We start from the raw sequence: 6,371 nt of genomic DNA, 5'->3' as shown, positions 1-6,371 counted from the left end.
CCTGACCCAAGTTGTGCCTTAACCTGCTCTGTAATTGGCATATGATACGTTACATTAATGTATTGTTGGCCAACCGCAACCCGCTCAGAATAGTTCGCGACTCGCACTCCCCGGTCTCATGTGTATCGCTTCATGTTCAACACGTCTCAAGTGTTGCGTCCTTTTTACATGCTCAGCTATACACTGTAATGTGGACGCCAGCAGGACGTACATCGCCCCCCCCCTTTCCCCCTGCCTTCGCAAGCTGGTCGGTCAGGTGCTTGCGTGTTCAATGCCCTTCGCAACTGTTCACAGGCATTCGCATGCCGAAGCACTCAGTCTACGTCGTGGTATGTCCTGTGTCCACTGTCCGCCGATGTACGCCTAACCCACACACTGTACTGCACAGCGGTCCTTAGGTACTGAATGATACATTGTGGCACATGTGTGACCGTACAAAGACCGCGGCGAACCATACCGTCCAGATGTTGTGCACACAGCTACGTGTCATCTCCCCATAACAGCTGCATTGCAGTGTGGTACGCCATAGAGACGTGTGGGAGTAATGGACGCAGTGGATGGCGATCAGCATGAGCCGTCTGTTCATGTAGTGGCGCGTGTATGCAGACGTAGTAGTCTCTCCCCACACAATGTGATAGCACGGTGCCCCGCGTTCCACATCTGCGACATGCTACAGAGGCCGGTTGACAGTTGGTCGCGCAATGTACATCGCATACGTACGGGGGCACCTTCCACGTGCCCTCTAGTCGGGCACATTTTGTTTCGTGGATGTGAGCGGATGTAGTGTGTCTTGACACCTGACAGGCAGGCATGCAATAATAGTTGACTTTGCAAACGGGGATGGACGTGTACGTTTACTGGTGACGTTACGCAAGTGAACAACTGGTAACCCGTTGTGGTGCGGTTGATCTTGCTGGAGGTACATCTGTGAGGGCAACGATCGGTACAGCTACGACGCGGTTGTGTCAGCGATACCCACCACACCAACGAACGTGAATGTGGATCTGGGTGTGAAGCGATACGCGGCTGTGGGTGGGTGGGACTGTCCCCGGCCGGTGAGGGGGGGCCGGCCGAGGTGCTGGCACGCGGTGCGTGGGCGCACGCGCTACAGCCGGCTGGTGGGGGCGCCTAGTGGCAGGCGCGCCGGCCGACGGTCACGGCAGGCGGCGCAGCTGCGCGCCGGGGCACTCTGCGCGCGGCGCCGTGCGGCCAAAGTGGGTCCTCGCGGAGCCGGTGCGAAGCGCGGTGGACATCTGTAGTGTGCTGGTCCGACTGAGGACTGTGTGCGTTGAGGATGCGCCGCCGCCCGGCACTCGGCGCCGCGACGCCGTCTGCTGCTCGGTCGCCCCAGCGGTTCTCGCTGGTGGTTTGTATCGCAGTTGTGCGGACGTGTTGGCACGTGCGCTGTGCTGGGAGAGTTCGCTTCGGCACCCACGTGGGGCCTCTGCCCTTCTGTGGCGCTGGCGTTGGAGCTGCCGGTCACCGTAGGTGGCGCGTGTTGTCTCCCGCCGGCAATGCCACGACAGCACGCTCCCGGGCCTCTGTCGGCAGCGGCAAGCTCAGTTGGGAGCACGGGTGGTCGCACCTAAAGCGTCTACTCGCCTAACTCCGGGCGATTGCGCCTCTCTCGAACCCGACCAAGTACTTAGGACGGCGCTGCGCGCCGCCGGGACATGAGAGGGTTTCGAGGTGTATTGTGCAGGGGAGCTCAGCCTCCTCCTGTTTGCAGAATAATTGAGCGGACGCTTGCCTTTTCGCGCGGGCCCCTGGGACACACTCCCGGGCGGCCGGCTGCTCAGCTCTAGTTGACGCAGCTCCCTGGTTGATCCTGCCAGTAGTCATATGCTTGTCTCAAAGATTAAGCCATGCATGTCTCAGTACAAGCCGCATTAAGGTGAAACCGCGAATGGCTCATTAAATCAGTTATGGTTCCTTAGATCGTACCCACGTTACTTGGATAACTGTGGTAATTCTAGAGCTAATACATGCAAACAGAGTCCCGACCAGAGATGGAAGGGACGCTTTTATTAGATCAAAACCAATCGGTCGGCTCGTCCGGTCCGTTTGCCTTGGTGACTCTGAATAACTTTGGGCTGATCGCACGGTCCTCGTACCGGCGACGCATCTTTCAAATGTCTGCCTTATCAACTGTCGATGGTAGGTTCTGCGCCTACCATGGTTGTAACGGGTAACGGGGAATCAGGGTTCGATTCCGGAGAGGGAGCCTGAGAAACGGCTACCACATCCAAGGAAGGCAGCAGGCGCGCAAATTACCCACTTCCGGCACGGGGAGGTAGTGACGAAAAATAACGATACGGGACTCATCTGAGGCCCCGTAATCGGAATGAGTACACTTTAAATCCTTGAACGAGTATCTATTGGAGGGCAAGTCTGGTGCCAGCAGCCGCGGTAATTCCAGCTCCAATAGCGTATATTAAAGTTGTTGCGGTTAAAAAGCTCGTAGTTGGATTTGTGTCCCACGCTGTTGGTTCACCGCCCGTCGGTGTTTAACTGGCATGTATCGTGGGACGTCATGCCGGTGGGACGAGCCGAAGGCGTGCGACCGCCTCGTGCGTGTTCGTGCGTCCCGAGGCGAACCCCGTTGAAATCCTACCAAGGTGCTCTTTATTGAGTGTCTGGGTGAGCCGGCACGTTTACTTTGAACATATTAGAGTGCTTAAAGCAGGCAAGCCCGCCTGAATACTGTGTGCATGGAATAATGGAATAGGATCTCGGTTCTATTTTGTTGGTTTTCAGAACCCGAGGTAATGATTAATAGGGACAAGTGGGGGCATTCGTATTGCGACGTTAGAGGTGAAATTCTTGAATCGTCGTAAGACGAACAGAAGCGAAAGCATTTGCCAAGTATGTTTTCATTAATCAAGAACGAAAGTTAGAGGTTCGAAGGCGATCAGATACCACCCTAGTTCTAACCATGATGACTCGGCGGGCAGCCTCCGGGAAACCAAAGCTTTTGGGTTCCGGGGGAAGTATGGTTGCAAAGCTGAAACTTAAAGGAATTGACGGAAGGGCACCACCAGGAGTGGAGCCTGCGGCTTAATTTGACTCAACACGGGAAACCTCACCAGGCCCGGACACCGGAAGGATTGACAGATTGATAGCTCTTTCTTGATTCGGTGGGTGGTGGTGCATGGCCGTTCTTAGTTGGTGGAGCGATTTGTCTGGTTAATTCCGATAACGAACGAGACTCTAGCCTGCTAACTAGTCGCGTGACATCCTTCGTGCTGTCAGCGATTACTTTTCTTCTTAGAGGGACAGGCGGCTTCTAGCCGCACGAGATTGAGCAATAACAGGTCTGTGATGCCCTTAGATGTTCTGGGCCGCACGCGCGCTACACTGAAGGAATCAGCGTGTCTTCCTAGGCCGAAAGGTCGGGGTAACCCGCTGAACCTCCTTCGTGCTAGGGATTGGGGCTTGCAATTGTTCCCCATGAACGAGGAATTCCCAGTAAGCGCGAGTCATAAGCTCGCGTTGATTACGTCCCTGCCCTTTGTACACACCGCCCGTCGCTACTACCGATTGAATGATTTAGTGAGGTCTTCGGACTGGTACGCGGCATCGACTCTGTCGTTGCCGATGCTACCGGAAAGATGACCAAACTTGATCATTTAGAGGAAGTAAAAGTCGTAACAAGGTTTCCGTAGGTGAACCTGCGGAAGGATCATTACCGACTAGACTGCATGTCTTTCGATGTGCGTGTCGTGTCGCGCAACACGCTGTCTGTACGGCAGCAGCCGTGCGCCGCGTGCGGAACCACGCCTGCCTCTCAAAACTAATGGAAATGTTGTGTGGTACGAGCGCTGAAGCTCTGGAGCGGCTGGCCTGCGGCACCTGGCGCCTGGCGCCGGTTTTGAATGACTTTCGCCCGAGTGCCTGTCCGCTCCGGTGTGGAGCCGTACGACGCCCATCGGCCGTGAGGCCGTTGGACACAGGAACGCTGGAACAGGGGCCATCAAACGCCTCAGTCCCGCCTATGCAACTGTCTTGAAAGAGACAGTGGAAACTAAATGAAAAAGATCACCCAGGACGGTGGATCACTCGGCTCGTGGGTCGATGAAGAACGCAGCAAATTGCGCGTCGACATGTGAACTGCAGGACACATGAACATCGACGTTTCGAACGCACATTGCGGTCCATGGATTCCGTTCCCGGGCCACGTCTGGCTGAGGGTCGGCTACGTATACTGAAGCGCGCGGCGTTTGTCCCGCTTCGGAGACCTGGGAGTGTCGTGGCCGCCTGTGGGGCCGGCCGCGTCTCCTGAAACGTGCGATGTGCGCCCGTCGCCTGGCGGTTCGCATACCGGTACTTTCTCGGTAGCGTGCACAGCCGGCTGGCGGTGTGGCGTGCGACACCTCGTACAACGACCTCAGAGCAGGCGAGACTACCCGCTGAATTTAAGCATATTACTAAGCGGAGGAAAAGAAACTAACAAGGATTCCCCCAGTAGCGGCGAGCGAACAGGGAAGGATCCAGCACCGAACCCCGCAGGCTGCCGCCTGTCGTGGCATGTGATGTTTGGGAGGGTCCACTACCCCGACGCCTCGCGCCGAGCCCAAGTCCAACTTGAATGAGGCTACGGACCGTAGAGGGTGCCAGGCCTGTAGCGGCCGGTGCGATCGTCGGCGGGAACTCTCCTTCGAGTCGGGTTGCTTGAGAGTGCAGCTCCAAGTGGGTGGTAAACTCCATCTGAGACTAAATATGACCACGAGACCGATAGCGAACAAGTACCGTCAGGGAAAGTTGAAAAGAACTTTGAAGAGAGAGTTCAAAAGTACGTGAAACCGTTCTGGGGTAAACGTGAGACGTCCGAAAGGTCGAACGGGTGAGATTCACGCCCATCCGGCCACTGGCTCCCGCCCTCGGCAGATGGGGCTGGCCGCAATCCGCGGCGGGGTCGTGTCCGGCTGCCTTTCCACTCGCCGCGGGGTGGGGCCGTTCCGGTGTGCGGTGGGCCGCACTTCTCCCCTAGTAGGACGTCGCGACCCGCTGGGTGCCGGCCTACAGCCCGTGTGCCCAACAAACGCGAACCGAGGCACGCGGTGACAGGCTGCGCAGAGGCCCGGTGTCCTGGCTGGCTGCTCGGCGGTATATCTGGAGGAGTCGATTGCCCGTTTGGGCGCTCGGGCTCCCGGCAAGCGCGCGCGGTTCTTCCCGGATGACGGACCTACCTGGCCCGGCCCCGGACCCGCGCCGCTGTTGGCTCGGGATGCTCTCGGGCGGAATAATCGCTCCCGTCAGCGGCGCTTCAGCTTTGGTCAATTTCACGACCTCTCTTGAAACACGGACCAAGGAGTCTAACATGTGCGCGAGTCATTGGGCTGTACGAAACCTAAAGGCGTAATGAAAGTGAAGGTCTCGCCTTGCGGGGGCCGGGGGAGGATGGGGCTTCCCCGCCCTTCACGGGGCGGCGGCCTCCGCACTCCCGGGGCGTCTCGCCCTCATTGCGAGGTGCGGCGCACCTAGAGCGTACACGTTGGGACCCGAAATATGGTGAACTATGCCTGGCCAGGACGAAGTCAGGGGAAACCCTGATGGAGGTCCGTAGCGATTCTGACGTGCAAATCCATCGTCGGAGCTGGGTATAGGGGCGAAAGACTAATCGAACCATCTAGTAGCTGGTTCCCTCCGAAGTTTCCCTCAGGATAGCTGGTGCTCGTACGAGTCTCATCCGGTAAAGCGAATGATTAGAGGCCTTGGGGCCGAAACGACCTCAACCTTTTCTCAAACTTTAAATGGGTGAGATCTCCGGCTTGCTTGATATGCTGAAGCCGCGAGCAAACGACTCGGATCGGAGTGCCAAGTGGGCCACTTTTGGTAAGCAGAACTGGCGCTGTGGGATGATCCAAACGCCGAGGTAAGGCGCCCGAATCGACGCTCATGGGAAACCATGAAAGGCGTTGGTTGCTTAAGACAGCAGGACGGTGGCCATGGAAGTCGGAATCCACTAAGGAGTGTGTAACAACTCACGTGCCGAAGCAACTAGCCCTGAAAATGAATGGCGCTGAAGCGTCGTGCCTATACTCGACCGTCAGTCTGGCAGTCATTGCCGGTACTTGCGGCCGGCCGCGAAGCCCTGACGAGTAGGAGGGTCGCGGCGGTGGGCGCAGAAGGGTCTGGGCGTGAGCCTGCCTGGAGCCGCCGTCGGTGCAGATATTGGTGGTAGTAGCAAATACTCCAGCGAGGCCCTGGATGGCTGACGTGGAGAAGGGTTCCGTGTGAACAGCCGTTGCACACGAGTCAGTCGATCCTAAGCCCTAGGAGAAATCTGATGTTGATGGGGGCCGTCATAGCATGATGCACTTAGTGCTGGCCCCCGTTGGGCGAAAGGGAATCCGGTTCCTATTCCGAAA

At 57.4% G+C, this 6,371-nt stretch overlaps 2 non-coding genes across 2 annotated transcripts; both read left to right on the top strand.

Annotated features, from left to right (window-relative positions):
- The first annotated feature begins 1,815 nt into the window (after positions 1-1,815).
- On the top strand, positions 1,816-3,688 carry LOC126093632 (small subunit ribosomal RNA). The gene has a single exon (XR_007521758.1). It is a non-coding gene; the product is annotated as a small subunit ribosomal RNA (ribosomal RNA).
- A 351-nt stretch (positions 3,689-4,039) lies between these two features.
- On the top strand, positions 4,040-4,194 carry LOC126093200 (5.8S ribosomal RNA). Its single transcript, XR_007521404.1, has one exon. It is a non-coding gene; the product is annotated as a 5.8S ribosomal RNA (ribosomal RNA).
- Positions 4,195-6,371: the final 2,177 nt, after the last annotated feature.

The sequence above is a fragment of the Schistocerca cancellata genome, chromosome 7 (genome assembly GCF_023864275.1).
Source record: "Schistocerca cancellata isolate TAMUIC-IGC-003103 chromosome 7, iqSchCanc2.1, whole genome shotgun sequence".
NCBI classification, from domain to species: Eukaryota; Metazoa; Arthropoda; class Insecta; order Orthoptera; family Acrididae; genus Schistocerca; species Schistocerca cancellata.
The sequence above is the reverse complement of the archived record's forward strand: the minus strand, read 5'-3'. Positions and strand labels throughout refer to the sequence as shown.